The 25,098-nt window shown below is 49.5% G+C and overlaps 1 protein-coding gene across 1 annotated transcript in view; it reads right to left on the reverse strand.

The window, feature by feature from the left end:
* Nucleotides 1-25,098, reverse strand: part of Znf423 (zinc finger protein 423) — a 289,638-nt gene that overhangs the window by 144,266 nt on the left and 120,274 nt on the right. The gene's annotated exons all lie outside the window — the stretch shown is intronic.

Below are 25,098 nucleotides of genomic sequence, written 5' to 3' on the forward strand. Positions count from 1 at the left end.
GAGCAGGGAGTATGTGGGTTCCCCACATATATCTTTCCCATGAAACAGGCGCAGCCTCTGCCTCCAGGCATGGTCTGCAGTCATACTTCTTGGGGAAGAAGCTGTGTTTCTTGAGTTCCCGGAGCAACCAAGCATTTTGCTGTTTCTGTAGCGAAGTAAAGCCTGCAGCCCTAAAACAGTACAAACTGTAGCACTCGTTTTTAAAGCTCTACTTATTTGGGGTGTTTAGGCCTCAACCACCCTTCCAGCCTCCCAACCCTTCGAAAGAGAGAGAAGGTTATTGGGAAGAGAGGGCTCCTTTACTTTTCCTGGCTGTTTATGGTCAAAGGGTTCTTTTGGGGGCTCTGTACATATCTCCGTCAACAGCACATGCAGCCAGTAGTCTTCTTTAAGCTGCTGTATCCTGAAGTGGTTCTGTCTGTCTGCTCCAAACTGCTACGCAGCACCACCAACACCGCACGCGTCTCTCTGGGCTGCCATATTTATATTTGCAGAGTCCTAGGCCACGCCCCTCTCCATGCTGCAGGCAGAAGGCCATTAGTTATCAGCTGGCAAAAGCCACACCCCCACACAAGACAATTAACAGGTGTTGACAAACTACAGCCCAACTAAAATCCCACACTTGGGATTAAAACAAAAACATATTTACATAACATAACTGTGTTTACAAAGAAACCAAAACTTCCATTACAACAAGGAGCCTTAGATCAGCTCAGGTCAACCTGTATCACTAAACCACACATGGAAACACAGTTGCAAGCTTTCTAGAAGTCAGGATGGTGAATAAGGCATAATAGAGCTGTGTTGTCTCTTCTTCCTGCTGTGTGTAGCTACTGTGTGCAATGACTGCTTCCCAGAGGAAGAGAGTGAGGCACAAACATGAGAACTCAATATCCTCAGAGTCACTGGACTCTGAGGAAGTGGAAAGTGTAGCCAAAGGAGCTGACCAAAGTACTGGGCTACAGATTGAAGCTTCCTAGGAAAAACCAACTCGGTCAGATCATCACTGGAAGCATGAGTCCAGGGTCAGATTTCCACCAGCAGGTGACACCCAGCATCCCACACGGCTGCCCAGGTAATTACCCCCCACCTGAAGGAGTCTATGCAGATCATCATCTTACCTACAGCAAATATGCTCACCACAGTCCTCTAACCCTGGACAAACAGGGAAATCCCACTTTCTGGAGGATGAGAATTCAGGCGGGACTTCCAAATGGGAAGACAGTGTCCTCACTTCTTCCCAGGGGTGCTGGCACCCAGTGACCCCTCTGGTACATTCCCACCAGCTTCTCTTCATCAGTGCTTTTTCAACTATTGGAAAAGATTCCTGCACGGGCAAAATTCTAACACTACATTATCAAATAATTACAAGGCAGTCTTATGGCATTCAAAGAGCCCACCACCAGTGAGGGCCTCTGGTGTCTACTCTAATGGGGGCGGCCCTGAACTTGGAGCTTGTTAAGAAAAATTCCTGTTGCAACTGGCTGGTTCTCACTGCTCTGATGACTAAAACTTAAAGCAAGTGCCTTTCTTCAATTATACAAATAGAGAGAAGCTTTGGACGGAGGGACGCAGATACGAATGAGTGCACACACACGGGTGCACCTGAGTACACACACTAGCGCACAGCTGTGAGAGTGTGTGCGTTCTCTTCCCACCCTACCACACCCTCCTTTCCCCGGCCTAGAAAGTCCAGTCCGATCATCACGGTAATAAGGGCTCTCAAAGTGCTGAGCTTACATCTGGAGAGACGGCCCAGTGTTTAGGAGCCCTCACTCAGTGCCCAGCACCTACAAGGCAGCTCACACCTGTACTGATGTAACTCCACTTCCAGGGTTTCTGACATCCTCACACAGACAGGCACATAGGCAAAACACCAAACATAAAAATAAATCATGTGTGTGTGACACACACGCTGAGTTCTTGTGTGCTCACAAGGAAAAAATGTCAAGCGTGGGCTTTTGGCTGTGGGCTGGAACTAGTGCAGGTAAAGCCAGCACAGAACAGAGGCAAGGCAAGTATGGAGAGACCACCCCTCCATCCCAGGACGCTCAGATCTGGCCAGGAGAACAGACACCAAGGGCAGGGAGGCCTTGTTCTGGATCCTAATTTAAGGGGAAAATATAAAGGAAGAAATCATGAGGACCAACCTAAGAAACCACAACCAGTGTCCAAGAAACAGGCACTATTTTAGGTAGCAGCGGGACACAGATACGATGGGCCTTCAACCGGTGCCTGTCTCACATGGGAGTAAGCATTCTGGGCAAGTGGACACAGTGAGTTCCAGCCAATGTGTCCTTGACACATCACCCACCTCACCCGGGAGGGTGGCGGGGCTCTGAGAGGTGATGTCACTCTGCTGGAGTCTCAGACTCCAGGGGTGGAGTCTGCTCAGGCCCCAAGGCAGGAGAGAGGCATGCTAAAGACAAGATTTCAGGATTCACTGGGCAGTGGGCATGGTGAAGAAGTGGGTTGAGCAACGCTAAGGCCAAAGCACAGAAGAGAGGCCTCTGGGGAGCTCAGGAGTGCACAGCCGCCCCTGGAACAGACAACAGCGGGAGGAGACAAGGCCTTTCATGGGGTGCCTTCAGCACCTCTGGGTTCCCAGACCAGCTTGTCTCCAGGAGACTCAGCCCTGTCTCTCCCATTCCCATCCCGACCTCTGATGGGAGAAAGCCCCCTCACAGCACACAGCCTGGCAAGGCACCTTTCCCGTCACGCAGACAGTTGTTAGACAAGTGAAGAGCCACTCGTGGCAGGAGGCGAGGCACATGCAGCCTTGAAGAGACGATATCCATCCACTATGATCAGAAGCTCCCTGTACCAGAATTTCACAGGGTGAAAACAAAGTTGACACTTTTAACTGTGTGACCCTGGAGATAATGCGAAGCCTCTCTGAACCTTCCTCCTCTTTTCACTGTGTCATTCGTGCAACAAAGAGATGGAGAACACTGAATATGCCAGATGATGAGCGGGGATAAAAGGGTGGTCCCATACAACTCATGGTCCGAAGCCCATCCTTGATCATGGTGAGAGCCACGCGTCCCACCCATGGAAGCAGGAGCCCCAGGAACTCCAAGGACCTCATCCACACCTAGAAACCTCTCTGCTGGGGTGACACCCAGCACCGGGCCTGCTTGCCACTCCATGTTCCTGTGGCATCATCAGCTGGGACTGGCACATTGGAAACACAGGCTGTAGAGGCTCTTCTACGCTGCCTCTGCCCCGCCCCCTCCAGCTGCCTTTGCGCCTGCTGCCGGCGCTGCTCATTTCCAGGCAAATGTTCTAGTTAATTAAAACACACCCAAGTGCTCACACGCACATGAAGCCAAGCTACAAAATCTGCTCTAGCAAACAGCGGCTCCAGCATGGGATGGATGCAGGCCAGGGAGGTTTCCAAAGCTGATGTCATTTCCATCCAAACTGCTCTTATCTTTCTTAACATTCTGCCTACACACACACACACACACACACACACACACACACACACACACACCTGTACATATGTACCTGCAAGCCATGTATATTTTAGGTGTGCTCTGAACACACCCACACTGCCCAAACTCAGACATGCACACACACTCACACATACACACCCTCTCCAGCTACTGTGGCCCTCCAGCCTACAACACTGGCCAATGGTTAGCAAACAGACCCCAATTGCATAAGGAAATAAATAGACAAATACGTGAATCAAAGCACTGAGCAATAAATAGGAACAGCCCAGCCCACAAGCCCAATTTTGTGTCATGACAGACTTGAGTTCCCCAATGGTTAGAAAGTACAAAAGGGTGGAGACAACCTCCCTCCAGTCCAGGTGGAATGTTGCCATTCCCAGACCTGGACATCCAAACAAGCCAGAAATGGCAAGAGAAGCCTGTGATTTCCAGTTCAGAAAAAGAGAGTGACCCTGCTCCAGGAGGGACCCCAATAGAAGCCTGCTCCAAGGGGAAGGGGAGATACCTGGCAGCCCACCACACTTCTTCACTGTCTGAGGCAGGTAGAGCCTCAGACAATAGGGGAAACTTCAGGCAAAGCACAGCCAGTCACAGGCAAGCCTGCTCAGGAAAGCATGGAGACTGCTCAGAGTGAGACCCGAACAGACCTCTTCTTCATGAGATAAGATCGATGCTCATACAATGTGGAGCCCCAGATGGGACATGAAGAAATCCCTGTTTAAAGACATGGGGACAGCTGTGCTGGTGCCTTAAACTCATCACATGGACAACTGACCTTCTCGCTCATGCCTTGGGGCTGCCAAAGCTCTGATGTGAGCAGAAGGCATGGGAAGGGTGGGGAGGAAAGGGCAGCTTGGAAGTCAGGAGCAGCCTCTCCCGAGGGGTGAGGACCAGCATACCAGGCCTCGCCTGGGAGCCAGGTAGAGACGCAGTTTGCCTCCCCACTCCATCTGCTTGCTGAGAGTCATCTACGCTGAACACATTCCACCAGCAACTGAAAGACTAAAGGCAAAATATGTCTTACTCTCGATGTATTTTTTTTTTAAGTTTTCAAACAGCTGCGTGTTAATACGGACACACTAAGCTGCCTAGGCCAGATCAGTTTAACATGAAATGCTCAGAGCGCTTCTGGGTCCTCTATGACCGGAGGCCTTGAGGAGTCATCAGAAAGTAAGACAAAGGTCTTGGATTCAAGGAGCTGCTGTCCTGGGTACAATGACAGTAAGAAAACAGTGATCAAGTGACACGCTATAACGAAACAATAAGGAGGACAAAGATAATAACTGGCCATGTCTCTGGCCTCTATTTCTCCTCTGTGTTCACCTCCCCCCTCCTACAACAATTCTTATCAAATCTGCCCACCTGCTGTCTTAACTTTGCTGGTTTACCTGACCCAGGGCATCATGGGTGGATGGATAAGTGGGTGGGTGAGTTGGTTGGTAAGGAATCCCATGGGCACTGGAAACAATTTCAATGGGCGGAAGTGGGAAGTGAAGGATGGCTCTGGAGGAAAAGGCTGAGCACCAAAGGGATCTCTTGTCCTGAATCACAGTAGTAATGGTTCTAGTTTAGAGAAATTAGAATCTACCCAGCATCCAGACCAGGCCACTCCCAAGTCTAAGTGGAAAACAGAACGTGGATTCCTGCTTGGCAGCTGGCTTCCAGAACCTGCGCACTCTAGCTTTGTCAGGTGCAGCCAAATACTAACAGTCTCCCATGCCCGCTCCAATCTGGACATAGCAGGCAAGCACAGGCCATCGAAGTCCTATGATGCTTTAAACGCCCACGGCTTTCCCACCTCTCTCCAAAAATCCCCAACTCTCAAAAAGCCCATCAATCACCTCTCTTGTGGGCAATGTGCAGCTTCGGTCTGGGAAGCAGATTGGACGTGTTATCCTTATTTCTCTTTCCATATAGATTTACCTGACTAGGTTGCTTTTCACCCAGGGCAAGCGCCAAAAGCTCAGCTGTGCAAAGATAAATTGCGACCCAAAGGAAGACAGCACAGCCTCATGCTGAAAGGGTGGGTAACCTGAAGCTAGTAGCTCACAGCACATCCACAGTGAGTATCGCTAGGTTTCCCTTGACAATTCTATCACCCTGCAGAGCCTCTGAGGGTTAACTGGGGTGCCCTAGAGTACACAGGTTGTTGCAATTAATCTCAGCTATGCAGTGGATGGATGGATGGATTTAATGCATCCGGATGCATTAAAAGGATCTGACACAAGCCGCAACAACCAATACAAATGATGCAAATGTCAGGAACACTAAGGACTGGCTCAGGAATGCCAGCCCAAAAGCCAGAGCCCACTCAATCTCAAGTCTGTTCCCAGAGGCAAACAGGTGAGAAGCCACCTGCCATCTGTGAAAGCTCACTCTTTAGGGGCTGGAGACAGCATGTTGCCTGAGACCACACTGGCTGCTCTCCCAGAGGACCTGGGTCTGATTCCCAGCACCACACAGCTGCTCACAGCTGTCCAGTGCACTCCAGTTCCAGCGCATCTGACACACCCTTCTGGCTTCTGTGGGCAGCAGGCATGCACACGGTGCACAGACACACCTGCAGACAGAACACTCACGTGCGAGCTGGGTACAGTACAGACCATGGCCTGAGATGATAGAGCAGGACGAACGCTGCAAATTGGAGGCTCGTGAGACTAAGAGAATCGTGTCACCCCAGCGTGGGGGTGGCAAGGACACACACACACACTCACACATGCACACACACGATACTAGATCGGTCTGTCGTGAAGGCAGCCTGCAGGCCTGTGCAGCCCACAGCCTCAGCCTCACCATGCACTGCCACCTCGCTCCTGGTGGCTGCTGGGACTTTCAAGTGTAGCTCACCCCTCTCCACCTCTGACTCCTCTCAGCCCCCTCGACTCCCCGATGCTTCCCTCCCTCCTCATGCCACCTGTCCCAGGACCAGCTCTGACCATCCCAGGTCTGCTGGCTCTGCCTCCCATTTCCCTACCCTCACCCTCTGGGGCTCTACCACCGTCTTCCTCTCCTGTCCCCTGGCCCTGTGCTTTTCTTTTAACCTCCCTCACTTCATTCCCACAGCCTCCCTCCAACACTAAGGAAACAGGCAGAATGCATCCTCTGAGTCCCACCCCACCTGCTTAGGAAAGAAGCTATGCACAGAAGGCAGGCTGGGCGCAAACCCTGGGGCTACTAGGCCCTCCTGGCCGCACTGGCAGACTGGACTGAGGCCGAGGCCTGTGAATTCACTTCACCTCCCTCCGCAGCAACTATCCTGCTCAGGGATCCCAGGAGGCGCCTCGCATCTGGCCAGAGCAGAACCTCCGACAGATGGGACTGAGCCCGGAACACAGCGGGAGATGGGAGCTCTCGGGGTAGCGAGCACATGGAGGGGGAAGGAAGGGGTTACAGGCTTGAACACAGTCCTGCCACTTCAGGCAAATTACCAAACCCCATCGAGCCCTAGTTTCCTCATCTGGAAAATGGGAATGACAGTCCTGGGCTGTGGTGATGAGGAAAGGAGACGCCATCACACTCTACAAATGGCAGTTATTTTGCTGCAGTAATGATTATTATACCTGTGCCTTATGGTGACAGCTCGAGATAGGTTTCAGGAGACCCCTCGACTGCCAGCAGCCTAGGACCCCACTGGGCATGTGTAAAAAGCAAGGAAGTCTCAGATGCCAGGGAACCCCTGACAGCATCTAATCCCTGCCTGACCACAGCCAAGCCTCCAGAGGCTTTGGAGTGGGACTCACCCTGGCACCCACCTGTGTCCTGACCAACTGTAATCCTGGGTGCAGGTGGCAGAAGGTGCCCAATATCCGCCATCAACTTTGTTCTCTGACCTTTCACTCCACAAATGTACAGTTAGCTTTACTGTGTGCTGCAGAATGGAGCATTCATCAGTGGTGACCAAGGCCAAGGGAACCCTTCAAAAAGTTCACCAAGACGGCCACTGATCAAGAAACTACAGATGGAGTAAGAGCTGCCAAGAATGTTCTCACACTGAACACTGAATACTCGGCATTCTGACTTGAGTTACAGTATGTGCTGGTGTCTAGTATAAGTATATTTTCACGTTTAATGCACAGCATATCCTAATATTTAACAATAAAAGGCTCTCACCCTGTCTCCCTCCTTTTTTTGTTTTGTTTTGTTTTGTTTTTCAATACAGGGTTTCTCTGTGTAGCCTTAGTTGTACTGAACTTGCTTTGTAGACCAGGCTGGCCTCGAACTCACAGAGATCTGCCTGCCTCTGCCTCCCCGAGTGCTGGGGTTACAGGCGTGTACCACCACATGTGGCTTCTTTCTCTCTCTCTTTCTCTCTTTCTTTTATCCCCTCTTTTTTCCTTACAGAGTCTCACCATGTAGCCTAGGCCTCAAACTTATGATATCTTGCCTCAATCTCTGCAGTGTTATGATTACATGTATGTGCCAAACATGGGCTTTAAAAATCATATTCCTCTTCAGAATACTGAGCATGGCACCATATGCTTAATAAGTGTGTTCCTGTATGCTTACTATGAGTATATTCCTTATTTGGCATTCCAGTTTTTGGAATCCTGGAAGTGAATGAGGTCAAGCCTCACCTTTTTTAGACAGAAAAACGATTCCCAGAAGACAATGGGACAAGTTCACGTGTAGCTACTTAGTGGCAGGCCTGTAAACCGAACTTCAGAATATAGTGACAATAGCACCTATGTACATAAATGATTACACATGGAGAAAGTAAAGCCTCCTGCTGGACACTTCCAATGGGCAGGGCATGTCCTTTCACATGGGCTCCTCACATCTCAGTCAACAACTGACAACTATAGACCGCAGACGTGGTCCCAACCACGAGCTCACTGTGTCGCAGTGGAGTGCATTAGAGGCTCCCTGTTATAATCCCAGGAACACATATATTTGTGGACAAGGACCAAGAGAAAACAAATACTCAAAAATATACTGAATTTAGATAATAAGAAATGTTTCTCTCAAAATTCAACTGAGTGTGCTGTCTTTGATTACTCTATTGAATTCTCAAAGTTGTTATTATCAGGGGTTTAAATTCTCCAGTTGTCCTGGGGGGAAATTAAAGGGTCATTTACAAAATTCAATGAGGATACCAATTCCTTGTGCTCAGCACAGAAGCTAGATGAGGAGAGAAATAGCACGTCAGAGGGTAAAAAGACCACAGGCTGCAGGCAGAAAGTCATTTCTGTGAGGGGCCCATCTGCTTCCCCCACATCTCCCCACCTGTCCAGACCCAATCACGTGTCCCTTACAAAGCTGCTGAGTCCCACAGAAACTGACTATGTAAAGAAGGGCCCTTAATATTGGGCTCCTGCCCCTAGGGAGGAGATGCTGGGCCTGGCTCATGACATGTACGAGCCCATCTGGGAGGGCCCCACCTTTCAGAGCCTCCACCTTCTCAAGTTCTCCCCCAGCAAGAGCCACTTCAAGGCCCTTTGCCAGGCTAAGCAGCACCCGATTTCCACTGCATCCCAGCTGCAAGAGACCACTGCCAAAAGTGGTGGACCATAAATGAAGGGGTCCTGACAGGCCACGGGGTGAGGAGTGCAGAGGGCTGGGCGCCAGACTCTATAGGCACCAGGTGCTGCACACGCCTGGATCTGCATGCACCGGGCAAAGCAATTTGTGTGCAGTCAGGTACGTGGGTAGAAATATACTTCCCCTGACAGCCAGAAAGGCAGAGCTTGGGAACCATCAGTGTGGCCCAGCTTGACCAGCCAGGAGGATTGGCAGAGGAGCAAGAGATCTGGACACCACCTTCCATCCAAGGCCATAATTAACCGGCATAGAATGCCAGGGCAGGTACACAAGTTCAAGAATCAGCAGGTTAGCCTCTCCCCATAAGATCCTGGATGCCTGAGATGGGAGGGAATAGTTCAGGGCAAAATCTCCATGTGCCCACCCACCCTTCCTAACATGTTTCTGCCCTGTGGAACAACTCCTCTCAGCTGATATCACTGTGGCCTGGGTTAGGGTAGATGTAATCCACTAGCCTGGGGACCCAGTGTGGAATGCCTATGCTCCCAGACAACAAGGAATTTTCTAGGAGTTGAGAGGCAGCTGGGCTCTGGCTCCTTGGGCCTACTGCCCTCACCTTTGTTCCCAAGTTCCTTCATGGGCCCAGCATTGTCAGAAAAGGAAGAGTTTCCCACCTCACATTCCCAACTCCAATAAAGACTCCTCTGTCCTTGGATGTCCAAGCAAAAAACTCAAGGCTTGTCCCAATGCTCATATTCCTTGCTTCCAACATTTAACTCACATTCAGACCATATCTGGGTTAGCATATGATACGTCTCTAGAATAAACTCTTTGTCACACCTCTAGAATCTATACTGACCAATGCCAAGACAATTAGCTGCCCACCTGGGCTGCCAACCACTCAAACAACAATCACTGCCAAGACCCCAGCTCTTCATTTCTTCAGTCTGTTCCTCTCTTCCAAGCATACTCATTGCTTTTCAGATACCCCAGTGGTACCAGCAATGGTCTCCTTCACCAGCAATCTTCTACCTCGGGTCTCTGAGCCTCCATCTACTCTACTATCCTATGAATCCACCCCCAGACCCTTCTGAAAGACTACTGCTTTTCTCATGACTCACACTCTTCCTCAGCACTCTTACACACCTATAACAATGGCCAGAGAAAGTCACAGGAGAGTGGATGGAAAGATGGTAAGAACCAGAATACAGACCATCTGTTGTGAGATAGTGTCTTGCACACATGACAGGGAAGCTTCATCCATGATCTCTCAACATGGTTTCCTGAACAAAACCAGCATAACGACAACAGCAGCTGACATGCCAAAATGGACAGGGGAAATCCCACAGAGTCCTGCCCCTAGATAAAGAACTACAGATGGCCAAAGACTGCTGAAAGAGGAATTCAATATTCTCTTGGGACAAGCTCCCACAAAGGATTTCTGATGTGGGTGGTCAGCCCTGGACACAAGAACACATGAACTTAACGGATTCAGAAGGTTTTACACTCATGTGTGCGTGTGTGTATATATACACATAACGATATTAACTGAAGAAGACATCATGAATTTGAGAGGGAAAAACAGAAAGAGCTGGAGAGGGGAAAGAAAAAGGTAGAGGCGAAGTAGATGCGAATTCATGTATGAAGTTCTCAAAATAAATTATTAAATTAAAGAATGTGTAATGCAACTGGGAATTCCCGAATGCAGCAGTAGACCACAGCTCGTCACTTGGGAGTCAGTGGTTGTGTAGCAGCTTTGTCCGTGATGACAAGCTTCTGCCTTGGAAGGAGGCTCACTAAGACAGAGAATGTTAGAAAGGAGGTGAGACAACAGGATGTTCTAAGAGGAGGAGAATTAAACAACGCAAAGGTTTCAGGAAGTCCCTGAAACTGACTGGACTCACTGGGCCCCTACCTCCCCAAACTTATATAAACAGTATGTTTTGTTGACACTCTCAGACAAGCTGAGCTGCCTGGAAAAAATACTCTTTAACTTGTCAAAGTCTGACAGATTGTGGATTGTACCTGTGCTGGAGTGATGCAACTATTTTTGGCTGATTTCTCTTCCTGTAAGTAACCCCACACTCATATTCTTGTAAGTAATCCCAATAAAACATATTGGTTCACCAAGTTGGACTCTGGTCCATAGTTTGGTCTGTTCATGATTCAGGAAGAGTGGACATGTCTCCCCAGGAAGAGTATCATACAACAAAAGCCCATACTGCTCTTTGTCAGTGTGTGAATGCACAAACTGAATGCTATGCACAAACAGTGCATAGCACTCAGCAGTCATAATAAACAGCTATGCTGCTTACTGGCTTATAGTCATACTATCCTATACTGGTGGTGGTGGTGGTGGTGGTGTGTGTGTGTGTGTGTGCGCGCACCTGTGTGCATACACATGCAAAACTTTGTGGAGTTGCTTTTCTTCTTCCACCTTTGTGTGGGCTTGGGGTTGGAACTTGTCAGGTTTGTGTGACAAGCAAGCACTTTCATCCACTGAGCCTTCTTTGTCCACTAGCCTCTACTTTTTACGACCATTGTAGGTTGTGTTTATCTGTGTGTTGAGGGTAAAACTGTTGTGTGACACCAGTCTCGTACCTCTCATGCTCATCTCCTAATTGCCTCAGGTGAGCACTGGGGTCTTGGCCTGGACCACAAACAACCTCAATGTTCACAAGACAGTAAACTCATCTCACACATCAGTTCTGAGAATGTGTCCCCGTTATTTAAGTCCATCTCCTGCATGCAATGAAGTGGTGTGGTCTACATGGACAAGTCCAGACAAGCCCTGGTCACCATTAAAAACCTAGCACTCAGCAAGTGCTCAAGAATGTCAACTGAAGAGGTCAGTGGCTGGAAGTTCTGCATTTGAGCCTGTGGAGGTGGGCAGAAAAGTCCCTGTTTTAGTGTGGGTTTCCATTGCTGTGAAGACCATGACCAAAGAGACACCATAACCAAGGCAACTTTTTTTTTTTTGAGACAGAGTTTCTTTCTCTGAGTAGCCTTAGCTGTCCTGTCTTCTTTGTAGACCAGGCTGGTATCTCTGGAAGCCTCACAGAGAGCTACCTGGTAATGCAGCACTGCCCCCAGATGATCAAGTCAACTCTTATAAAGGAAACATTTCATTGGGGGCTGGCTTATAGCTTCTGAAGCTCAGTCCATTATCATCATGATGGGAAACATGGCTTCAAGCAGGCAGACATGGTGCTGGAGAAGTTGCTGAGAGTTCTCCATCTTGATCTGAAGGTAGCTAGGAGGAGACTGTCTGACTGTGAATAGCTTAAGCATATATAACCTCAAAGCCTGCTCCCAGTGACACACTTCCTCCAACAAAGCCACGCCTACTCCAACAAAGCCACACCTCCTAAGAGTGCCACTCCCTATAGACCAAGGATTCAAATACTTGAGTCTATGGAGTTATACCTATTCAAACCACCACAGTCCCCAGACTTGTGAACACATGCACTTGTATCTGATAAAGTGCAGAACCATCCAGCCCACGGAACTCACTGCCTGGAAATTCCCCACAGCTGTTCAGAGGCAGCCATCTTTGAGCCATGGGCCTTCCGAGTACCCCATACATGCAATGGATGCTAAGCGCACATCAAGTCCCTCCAAGCCTTCCTGCTGGTCCATCATGCTGAAGAAGCCACAAGAATCTTGCCACCTTCTCCCCACCAGACGTGAGCTTTCCTATCTCCCAGACCTTCCACCGCTGTCCCCTAACAGAAAGACATCTTCCTTCTCATTTCTCCAAGGTATTTCTAATGAAGGTTCAAGTGCCCAGTTGCCCATGGCAATCTGGGAGTATGGACACTAGGCTCAGCCTTCCTCCAAGCAGCCTTCATGAACAATAAGTAGCCTTGGTTCATCTTGTCCCAAGAAGTCCCCACTTCCCAGCATCACCTGTGGGACCTGAGTTTGTGGTCCAAGCACTACACAAATAACCTTGGCCTGAGCTTCGAGCACAGACTTCCTACCATAGAGCCAGCTTCACTTTCTCATTCTTATCTACTCCTGGAGGAAGATGAGGTGCCAGAAGGTATGGAAATGCACCTCCCAGACAACACACCGCCTATGCCTCACTCCTCCTGACGCATCCCAGCATGTCAGATGGCTGAGCTATCAGTTCATGTATGACTTCTGTGGCTCATCCTGCGGAGTTTATTAACATCCGCTAATAACGAGTGTACAGGCCTCCCACCAGCGCCAAGAGAAGCCTGGCTGAGTGGGCGTGTCCTCTGGTCCTGCTCTCACTCTCAGCACATTTTTCCATCAGGGAACAATTAGGAAAAACTCTCCCCAGGTTATATTTAGAAAGGGGTGGAGGGGGAAGCTTCCTCTAGTAATTTTCATTCAGTTGTACAGGACTGCCTGGCCCCACCACCCCCAGGCCATCACCGCAGGGCAGGCAACCTCCTCTCCCCCACACACATTGGTGGAAATGAAGCCAGCCTTTGCCTGGCCCTGATTATGCCTGCGTTTAAAAATAAGATGTGAAAGATGCATTATGTAAGACCTATACCACTCTCCTGGCCACCTCCGACTCGAGAATCAAAGATCATCATTTCTACCATCAAAAAAGAATGAAAGGAAGACAGGAACAATGAAAATAGCCGCCCGACATGAGCCAGATCAAAGACGTGGACACAGAAAACGAAGAGCCGGGGGGCCTTTAATTACTGCCTGCATCCTCCGAGTCATGTGGTGAGAGGGGAGAAGAAAAGTTTTGAAGGCCACCAGGCCCTGTCCTGCTGTGGCTCCTGTTTCTACCACCAGCACCAGTTCCCGACAAACTCTCGCCTTTCATTTCCCTCCCTTTTTTCCCTCCTTTCTCTCTGCCCCCTACCTGTCAGACAGCACTCCCAGACTCCCCAGTGATGGTTGTCCACCAGCAGAGAGCGCTCGGAGGGGCTCCTCAGAGACCTCAAGCAAGGGACTGTCCCCAGAAGGTCTGCAACCTGGGTGGGCCCCTGTCAGCCTCTCTCCCCAAAACAGAGAGCACTGGGGACCCACCATGGGTGTCCAACTTGCTGTACCAAAGTGGTTACCCCCTGCCTTTTTTTTTTTTTTTTGCAAGTCTCTCTGGTGCATGGGGAGGGGGGTACTCTTCAAATTCACATTGGGCAGGGCTCCGTGGGGCAGCAGATCAAACCTGAGAACCGGCTGTTTGAGCTCAGCAGCAGAAAAAAGGATTGCCCAGGGACTGAGCTTAAGTTGAAGCTGGATTAAACTTCAAACACAAACTCCTTCTTTTTCTACACAGCAGACAGTCATGGCTAATATCGCAACGTGGACTTTAAAAACGAATTACAAATAACTTACTCTGGGACTTGGTTCTTTTGTATTAAGAGGAGGGGCCAGAGAGATCATTGCATCAGAAAGACAAACGAAGAGCCTGCCCTCTTGCTCTGCACAGGGAAGACTGTGCAAGGTAGGGACAGAGAGGGCCCAAGTGAGAGCCCATTGAGAAGGAGGCTTGCTGGCTACCAGGGGCTTCCACAGAGGCTCGTGACGTTCAATGTAAGATTCCAGGTACTTAAAGAAATGTGAGGCTAAGGTGACCATAGTTAGTGGCATGTTTTAAGTGTCTAGAGATTTAAATGTTAAAGTACTCTGTTGAAACATATATACAAATAGGTAGTATAAATGTCCTGTCCACATGATCAATGACTGACCAGTTCACAAGGAAACACTTGGCAGGGAAGTGGCTCAGTGTCTAAAGGCTTTTGCTGCAAGCCTGATGACCTGAGTTCAAATCCCAGAACCCTAAAAGGAGAGGAACAGCCTAAGCAGATTTTCCTCTGACACCCACAGACATGCCAGGGCATGTATACACTCACACACATACACATGTAAACACACAAAAGAATGAATGTGAAGAGTGATTTTAAAATAAGAAAGACAGAAAAACATGAGCTTTCATGGTGGCTGGGGAGAAGACAATGTAAAAATTACAAGATTTTCTTCTTCTTACCTCTCTCTGGTAACACAAGGTTGAGTGTCCCACTAGCTTAGGAAAAATCATGCTACTATCTACCTAGTGGTGACCCTAGTTATCAGAACAAGTTCAGAGTGAGCTGGGGACAGCCTGTTCTTCTGGGTCCCCTATGCTGTATACCAGGCACCTTGAGATCTTTGAAAACTTGAGCACAAATGTGGGGACTCAGGGGGCTGAAGAGAAGAGATGGCTGGTGGGTAAGGGCAAGCGCTCCTCTTGCCGAAGACTGGGGTTTGGTTCCCAACACCCACATAGGGTAGTTCACATCCTCTAACTCCAGTTCCAGAGGATACCACTACTCTGGCCTCTGTGGGTACCCACAGTAATACACAGACACGTGTCTGTCTGTCTGTCTATCTGTCTGTGTGTCTCTCTTTCTCTCTCTCTGACACAAACATAATTAAAATAATAAAAAGCTAGGTATGGTGGCATATTCCAAAGGCAAGGAGATCCCTGGGAATTCAAGGCCAACCTGGTCTACGTAGGGTTCCAGGACAACCAGGGCTGCATCAAAATAAATAAAGGCAGGGGAGGGCCAGTAGGGGAGGGGAAAAGAAACAAACACACTTTTAACCATAGGTTTGGATATAAGGGTGAGGTCACAGCATGACTTCTGCGTCTCCATAAGTGCATGTGTTGGAATGTTTATCCCCAGAGCAGCAGTGTTGAGGGTAGGAACTGGGGTAGCTTGGCTGCCACAGGAATAGGCAGGCTCCTGTTGGAGTACAGCTGGTCTCTTTCCCTTCTCTCTCACTATCCACACTTTGGCCTACTTAATGCCTTCCTCCATGTTACAACACAGCATGGAGGTTCCCTGCAGATGTGAACCCTCCATCTTGGCAAATGTCTAGTGTTCACAGAGTCTCCAGCCTGAGTAGCAGAAGACAGGGAGATGTGCTCCTGGGTCTTTGTTTGTTTCCACATTTATACTGTCACTTAGGATGTGGCCTGAGTCACTGTAGTCTAATCAAGACTTGGACAAAAATGCAGTGTTCTTGAGACACTTTTGGAAAAGCCTGAAGCCCACCTTCCAAGGCACCTCCAAGACAAGAGTCCCTCAGCATGGCTGTGAGCTGCCTCTGTAAGGTGTGTATGAGGACTTGAAAGGCACATGGTGTATCACTACTGGCTCCAAAGTTGCCCTGTCACAGTCACCTCAACAGCCAAGGGTCCTGTGTCTGTCCTGAGTCCTACCATGCAGCCCTACCCTGCCCTCTCTCTCCATCCTTCAGCAAAGCTCCATTCAGCCACTCTGGGCATATATTCCAGAAATGGACAGAACCACAGACTCACTGACTGCAGCCCCAGGTTGCAGTTGATCCCACAAATGTGAGCACTTGCACACACACACTATGCAAGGGAAGTGTCTCCAGCCCCATTTCACAGAAAGGTAAACTAAGGCTCAGAAATAAGCAAAGTGGGAAGCTTGAATAGCTCAATTGATAAGGCTCCTGACCCTGAATCTGAGAAATAGGTTAAGTTGTTGATCATAGACTTTGAGCAGAGGAAGCACAAGCCTAGGACTGTCAGGATGCAATCATTTGCTTTTCTTTCATTGGCTTGATGTCATCTCCCCAAAATTCTTCAAATCAACCATGCTGCTGCTGCTGATGATGATGATGGTGATGATTCTTCACATCAAGGGGTGGGGGTGCGGGGTGGGGGTGAGATCAGAGAGCTCTGGAACAGGCAGCAATGCAGCCTATAAGAAAACTTATCCACACACAGCAGACGATGCGTGCTGAAAACCTAATATCCTGACACAACACAACAAGGCAATCACAGCTGGCATGGGGCCAGAGGGGAACAGAAAGCAGATAGAAACCTCAAAACAAGAAGGCACGGGCCCTGGTGGAGCACAATGGGCAGAGGAAGAGATGGCAAACCAGACTAGTCCCTGGGGAATGCAAAGAGGCAAGAGGGACACACTCCTCCGCCTGAGCTCCAGCCCAAGCATAAACATGAGATCAGAGCCATTGACTACTTTCTTCCCAAAGGTGGGATCGTGGACATCTCCTTCAGGCTTCTGGTCACCAGAGGGGTAAAACAGATGGAGTGAGCACATCCCACAAAGACAGACTAGAGACAGAAAGAGAAACACAAAGCCAATGTCCATAGATGATCCTCTTCTGGCTCCTGGGCTCCAACCCTCCTGATAATCTATCTGTGGGCTTCGGACTGTCCATGGAAAAGCAGACATCTCTGGGAGACCTGTGAGTCTATGCTGACATTCATACTACACCATAGAACAAGCCATGACCAAGAACTTGGGCTGTGTGGTCAAACATATTTAAGTTTGCCTCTGGGCCCTATCATATTCCTGGGTGAGCTTGAGCGTCTAGGCCTCCGTTTCTCTGCAGGATTACCCAACCTGTATTACTACAAAAGTATTACAAATGCTTGGATCCCCACAAAGGCCCCTGATTACAAAATCACTGCAAGATGTGAGTGGTGATTGGTCAACCTGCCTCAAGGGTCACAAATCAGGCCTGCTGGGGCTGTGAGCATGGCTCAGTAGGTAAAAGCTTGTTGCACGAATCTGAAGACCTGGGTTCAATCTCTGGGACCCACATAAAAGCCAAAAGAGGTAGCATACATCTGTAATACCAGCACTCCCATGATGAGATGCAAAGCATACACGGGAGAAAGAGCCCAAAGCTCGCAGGCCAGCTAGCCTGGAGTATGCATCAAAGCAGCAGAAACCAGAGAGCTTCTCTTTCAACAAGTTGGAAGGCAAGAACCAACTTCTGAAGACCTGTTTTCTGTCTTCTCTCCACACCATCCTGGCACACACTGGCCCACACTCACACACATACACAAAAATAAACAAACCAAAAAGAATCTTAAAGCCATTTTGTAAAATCAGGGATGCTAGCAGCTGGATGTGGTGGCGCACACCTGTAATCCCAGCACTTGGGAGACAGAGGCAGGCAGTTCTCTGAGTTCAAGGCCACCTTGGTCTCCAAATAAGAGTTCCAGGGCAGCCAGGGCTACACAGAGAAACCTCTGGTGTGTGTGTGTGGGGGGGGGGACACACAAACAAATAAAATCAAGGACGCTGATAAATAAAAGCTTTAAAAGGCCCATGTCCCACACTTGCTTTGCCTCCTCAGAAAGCAAGTCTACTTGGAGTGCGGGGGTGGGAGGCGGGGCGGCCCCGCAGGGAAAAGACTCAGTATGCTGCACACTCAAGCAAGCTATTCTGGATGGGAACAGGGACCACCAGTGAACACCTGCCTAGGTACCACTTACCTAGCAGCATAAATAAATGTATTTGAGACTGAAAGAAAGATGGCTTGGCAGGTAAGGTACATGTTGCTCAGCTCCGACAGCCTGCGTTAGACGCCAGGGACTCGCAGGGTGAAGGAGACCCCTCTGAACTCTACATGGGTGCTACGGATGCATGCGTGCACACCGGCACACCGTGCACACACATAAGAATTAATAAAACTGTTTTTAAAGACAGAAAGAGGGTGAGGCACATGAAGAGCCACAGCGGAGGCCAGCACGCTGGTGACCAGTGGCCCAGCTAGACAGAGAACAGGGTGGTCACCATGTTGCTGGTGCTGAGGCCATATCCTAGGAGAGACATCACAGGTGTGTACTCCATCCTCTGGGCTAGGGGGAGGAGGGTCAAGGCTGTCTCTATCCACATCTTTCTGGCAGGATCCCAGCATGGTACATAGGGCTGAGGAAATGTATTTTAAAAAAATGACCTAGAGACCCAATTGTGGCAAACCTGAGACTCCTGAGGGCACACACAGAAGTTTGACATCAGGTTGCTATGAGGTGGAATGAGCTCCCCATCACCAGATGCTGTGTCTCTCACCACAGTCCAATACTGAACTCAAGCATGACCTTCCTCATCCCCAACAGACAATGGAGAGGCCCTACCATGCCTCAACCATCTTGCAGGTAGCACAGAAGCCACAGAAAGGGACACAGCTGAAGAAAGGCAAGCTCCTGAAGGCCAGCCACTGTAAGATTTGTGATGCACTTTCACACCTCTTCTCTTTATTCCTTCTCTCTGCAAAGGAGAAGAGTGTCCCTATTGCTCAGATGAGAGACTAGGAATCAGAGAGATGCCTGTCTGCCTCCGTAGAAGAAAGGATGCTCCCTTACCTGTGTCCCCAACTCACCCCAGTCCTGCACTGGACACACAGTATGTGATTAAATAAATAAATGAGTGAAAAGTAATCATACAGTCCTTGTGTGAGTCCCACAAAAGCTGAGACTGGTTCATTATTTGCTTGCTTCACCGAGTGCTTAAGAGGTCATGAATAAATAAATGAAAGAAAAACTAAATAGTTAATATTTATTTAGGTGCTTATCATGTGCCAAGCATTGCCCTGAGCACTTTACATGGATTGATGTATTTAATTTCTACAACAAACCTAATGAGGTAGTCACAACTATTAGCTCTGTTTTACAGGTGAAGAAACAGAGGCATGGAAAGCAAGGTAAATTCCCCAGCACCACACAGTAAGAAGAGGGTTTGGTTGGGACTAAAATTGAGATGAACCAACCTGTCTCAAGAATAAGCAAGGACTGAGGAAAGTTGGGGTAGGAGGGTTCATGCTTCTTAGATGATTCAAGCATCTATTTCTGCCTACATGGGAGAAATACCCCTCCCCTATGTGGCCAGAGACCACACACCTAGCCAGGTGGCAAGGCATCAGGCAGCCAGAGTAATAGATGGGTGGAGCCAGGGCCAATCGAAGCCAGTCAGAGAGAATCCTGAGGCTCAGAGCTATGTTCTACCTGAATGAAAAGGTCGTGAGCTTGGACCCTGTGTGGGGAAGGGAACTAACTTGTCCTCTTCAGAAACAGCAGAGAATGAAACTAACAAAGGAGAAAGGTGAGAGAGGATGACAGGAGAGGTGAACCTCACAGTGTTCCTGTTCAACACCCTCACCTTGTGAGGGCACAGAGCAGGCCCTTGATTGAGACAAGTACAAACCGTAGTTTATTGCCAAGGCCAAAGTCAAGTCTACAACATTCCTCCCTGGTCCAGAAAGGTATTCCCATGCTCTGCTCATCATTAGCACAGGAACTAAGAATAAGCCATAGATTACTAGTAATGAAGAAGGAAGAAAGAAAGGAAGGAGGGAGGAAAGGCGGGAGGGAGGAAAGGATGGAGGGAGGAAGGAAAAGGATGGAAGGGAAAGGAGGGAAGACTGGACTCCTGAGTGTCAAGGCTATGCTCATGGTAACACCAAGCCTGGCATGCAGAACCCCACCCATAGCACAGAAGAGTGAATGAGCAATTGAAGAGAGCTGGACCTAACTCTGCCATCAGCTACAGAGGTCCCACTAGAGCCCTGAGCATTTGCATCTCAGAGATTCAGAAAGTCTATAACTCCAACATGGGGTGGGGGTGAGAGGTGCTCCTTCAGCCATAGGGTAAAAGCATCCAATAACCATTGCTCTGCAAGTAGAGGTGAGAACTTGTGCTGCCCAGTGCCACCCTGTGGGACGCTCCCTTCACTGCACTCCTCTGATGTCCAAGGGACTGCAGCTCCCTGCACCCTGCTGTCCCACCATACCTGTTCACATGGCTACACCCACCTGTGGTGCAGGGGAGGCCTGCCTTCCTCCACCCAGGAAAGATTGTGTGCTTTGTGGTCACAGTTGACAACTCATGGCCACCATGACATATAGGGAACCCAGCAGCCAAAATTTTGTGACTCCTAACAATTTCGGAACAGGATTTGGAGGACTTTGGGAAATAGTAGTAAGCATTTCCAAGATATTGAAAACAGCATCTCTCTCTCTCTCTCTCTCTCTCTCTCTCTCTCTCTCTCTCTGACTAGGAAGAAATGTATCTTGGCAATGCAGTACAAAGACTGAGGAGTCTACTCAGTGAAGAAAAGACATGGTGGCCCTCGGGCTCCTTCACCCATATCCTGCTCAGCTTGTGGCATGCCTGGGCCTCTATTACTCTTCACAGCTCTAACTAACCGCAGCAAGCTACTACATTATTTGTTCACAAAGCTGGGGCGGGGGTGGAGGGGAGGTTCACGGCCTAGAATCTAGGCAGGACAGCCTGAGCATGACAAGGGAGTGGCCACTGGTTTCTGAGTGCTCACTATGCGCTACACACATGCCAGGACCTCCACACATGATCTTTGCTCCATTACAGCAGCCCTGGCGTAGGATGTAGCCCTAACCCATGTTACAGTACCAGAGTGGAAGCACAGAGACACCCCTACTAATTCACAAAGGTCAACAGTATGTGGTGTCAAGTGGCTTATTTGAGCCCTGATAGCTTCATCCGTAAAAGCAAGAACCAAATGCCCAACTCTCAAATGTTACAGTGAGAACTCCAGGAAGTGATGAGGAGGAAAGAGCAGAGCATATGACCGGAAATTACTCTTTCCCACCTTCCTGTCCCATGAGAGCCACACATCCTCCCAGCTGCTCCCTAGCCACACCAAGCAGGCAGATGCCATTAAGATTCCTGTGGAACAGACTCTGAATTCAGTAGCATGACTCCTTATACATGGGGCATTGTTATTGCTACTAATTTGAAAGGCTGAAGGCTCTGGTTTGCCTGGTTAGTTCAAGCTGCAAACTAAAAGAGTGCATCAAGACTAAGTCTGGCAGAGAAAGATGCCAGACCATGACTCCCTGTGGAGCCAAATTCCACAGCCCAGGCTCCCTGCACACTCTCAAGGGTGTTTGTCCACCTCGGGGCCTGGGGGGACAAAGGGGGAGGGACGAAGACACACATGGACTCTGGAGAAGGAGGCCCAGCCACCAGGCTCTGGCTGGCCTCTCCTCTTGCCCCTTTGAAGTTCCCAGCATGGGGTGGGCTGGAAGGAAACCCTGGGCCACAGAGGCTGACTAGGGCCTCACCTACCCCCCTACCCTGCCACCTCCCCCCTTATTGTGCAGTCCGGCTGGGCCTTTGTTGCCAGAGCCCTGGCAGGGGACAACCAGGGACCTGCCCTCATTATGTGCCTGACCTCAGGCACACCTCCCCCACCCAAGGCCTGGGCCTCCTGGAGGCCTCCTCCAAGGGACAAAGGACCAGCCCCCAAAGCAGCTGCCGGCATGCACAGCTCTTTCAGGAGGGAGCTGAGGGGCCTAGAGGCGGCCAGCCAGTCTGGCTTTGATGGCTCAGAAGGTGGAGGGGGTGCTCCTTGGGAAACCTTCCTGTTGAGCAGACAAAGCTCAGGGGAAGCCACTGAGGACTGGTGCAGAGATGGAGTCTTGGGGGCAGAAGGTTGACCTTACTTCTCTCTGACCTCCCAGAATTCCCCACGAACAGGTCACCAAGGGGGTATGGAACAGACGCGTAAAATAAACGTGCGTTGTCTCAGTTCATGCCCTGGGTTCCTCTGTCACCTAGCTTCTGGGTACAGAACCGATGTCACCCATTCAAGGAGATGGCAAAGAGCAAGTAAGGCAGCTCCAAGAAAGAGGAAAGCCAGAGGAACGGTGGGATCGCCCTCTGATAAGAAGCCTCCTTCCTAATATCTAATTACCAGCCAAGCGGATCCCAAGTACCAGGTAGAATCATCTAGAAGGCTATACCCAATCTCTTCCTTCAGACAATTTCCAGTTATTTGGGAACCTGTGCTTTGCACGCCTGACTGGCACACAGGTTTATTGTGCACCAATTTTAATATCAAAAGACTCTAGGGAAATTTTTTTGGAGTGTTTTATTTGCTTAAGATCCTGGAGCTGACACAGGGGCTCCCTTGAGCACAATGGGACTCGCCCGGGAAACAGCAAGGCAGGGCCAAGCGTGGAGTGAGTGCGTATGCCAGAGTTGCGTGGTCACGCGTGTTTTGAAGCAGGTGTGTCCCAGCATGCGCATGTTGTCAGTGACACAACAAAAGGCCCGGCTGAAAGCGGCACCTATGGAGCAGGCAGGCAGATGGAGACCGCAGAGAGGGAAGCAGCCTGGCTAGCCCACTGTGGAGAAGGGGTGCCTTTTAAGGGACACAGGGTGGAGGGGCAGGACCTCGCCAGAGGGGCAGGCACAGGCACATCTGTATCTGCTATCAACTGTCACATCGGCCCAGTGTGTTGTCTCTCCTGCAGCATCATTTGGAGCGAACACATGCATGTGTGTGCAGACACAGGGGTAGTTCCAGGGTTGGCCTGACTCTACATTGTCCTGCCCAGCCAGGAGACTCAGAGCTGTGCTCTTACAAAGACATCCATTTCCTCCTTCCCTTACCGAAAGAGATCAGATGAGCTCCCGGAGTGACACATCCTCAACTTTTCAGTGGGGGTTTCTTGTTTGTTTGTATCATTTTTTTTTAAGACTCGGTCTCTAATTGCATCTTTTTTTTTTTTTTTTTTTTTTTTTTTTTTTTTTTTTTTTTGGCCACATGCATCTCCCTGGCTTCTGGTCCCCCAAAACAAGGAGGGCATGCACTGATTATCTGTGCTTGCAGACTGCTCAGAGGGCATCCTGGGCTCAAAGAATGCCAGGGGGTTAGAAATCAGGGAGGGGGGGTGAAATTAATTGCCAAGAAAACACAAGGCTGTGCTGTGACTCTGATTCCATCAATTACCATTATCTCTCTGTGCAGGTCTGCCAACCATCCCCCAGATTCGGCCCTGCTTAACTTTCTTTGCCAGTTGCGATACCCCGTCAGATGCCTGGCGCTGCCAGGCTACCCGCATGGGCTCCTTCTGGGCTCTTATCAGCCTCCCCCAGTCGGCCTGGTCGGCACAGCTGTTCCCAGGCCCCCAGCCCCTCACTTTATCTGCTTGCACAGACCTCGGCCTGGCAAGCAGTGGGCCCAGTGCCTGCCTTACATTCCCCAGGAAGCCCTCTGGGAACACAGCCTCCTGCTCCCAAGCCCTGGGAGAGTTCATTACCAGCCAGGGTCCCCCAGCTCAACAGCCTAGGTGCAGATTGCATCGCCCAGCCTGGCCGCCAGAGCCGCCTGAATCATTAAAACTCCAACCTTCTGAAGGGAAGAAAGAACAAAACCACAAATTTAGATTAATAAAGCATTTGTTGATTCTACAGCAATTTAGCAGGCCCCTAAGAAACCCACCAGAGACCCACGGAGCTCCAGTAATTTTCTGTTATATTATCTTTCTTGTAAAATACTTCCCCAGACAGAGTCCCCAAAGGGGCTCAAATATCACTGTGACTAACCAAAATCAATGTGCACTCACCTATTGACATTTTTACATAGTTTTTGGATTTAGTATCCAGCCGAAAACACAATCAACTCCTCTGCCAAGGAGCAGACAGGCACTTAGCTAGCCAGCTATTAGTGTTACAAAGGAAAAAATGCTGGCACCCAGGGGAGCCGGGCAAGGCGCACTGACGTCAGGGGGTAATTGGGTGTCTGAGAGAAATTGCCAGCGGCTGGCCGGCTCCCCCGGGGGCTGCACAAAGCTGAGCTGTAACTCTAATAAAGGAAAGGAAATTCTAGAAAAGGGGGCCTTGCTACAAAGAAGCCCAGGCAGATACCAAAAATAGCCCTTTGAAAATAAATAAATAAATAAAAATAAATAAATGTGGCCAAAACATATAGATCTAAAAGATAAAAATAAATCACTCCTCTGAGGAGGACCCCTGGCCTCCGCTCTCTAGACATCTGGAGCGTTCTGCTCTGGGCCCTTCTCTAGAAGCACAGGGAACCATGCAGGAAGACCCCTGCCATCTACTTTGGCACACAGGGGGCCCTTTCGGAAGAATCTAACTTTGTAAACCCCTCTTTCCCAAAGATAATGCCTTCCTTGTTTTTGGTTTGGGGGCTTTTGGGAGTTTTTGTTTGGCTGGTTTTGGTTTTAAAGGCTAAGGGGAGAAAAAAATTTCTATTTTTTTTTTCTTATTTTTATGTTGTTAAGCGGAGGGGCGGGGGAGGGTCCCCTCAAAATGCCACCAATGTTAGAGTTTCCAGCCACACAGCTCTGGCCTCCTTTGGAAAAAGTCTATGTGTAATGGTCAATGGGTTGAAATTTCTTGCCTGACAAAATGCCCAATCACTGACTCAAGGTCGGAGACTGTGGTAGAATCTTGATGGGTCCCAGCATTTCCCTCAAAGACATCCAACATCTGCAAGAGGAAAGAGCAGGAAACAGCATCTGGAATGTCCCCAGCTGGGGTGCTGACCTCCATGGGCCACCACAGGACCCAGGGATGCTCTGAGGCCCACAGGCTTCTAGGAAATTCATACC

Source organism: Psammomys obesus, unplaced genomic scaffold, assembly GCF_907164565.1.
Source record: "Psammomys obesus unplaced genomic scaffold, mPsaObe1.curated_primary_1811, whole genome shotgun sequence".
NCBI lineage: Eukaryota > Metazoa > Chordata > Mammalia > Rodentia > Muridae > Psammomys > Psammomys obesus.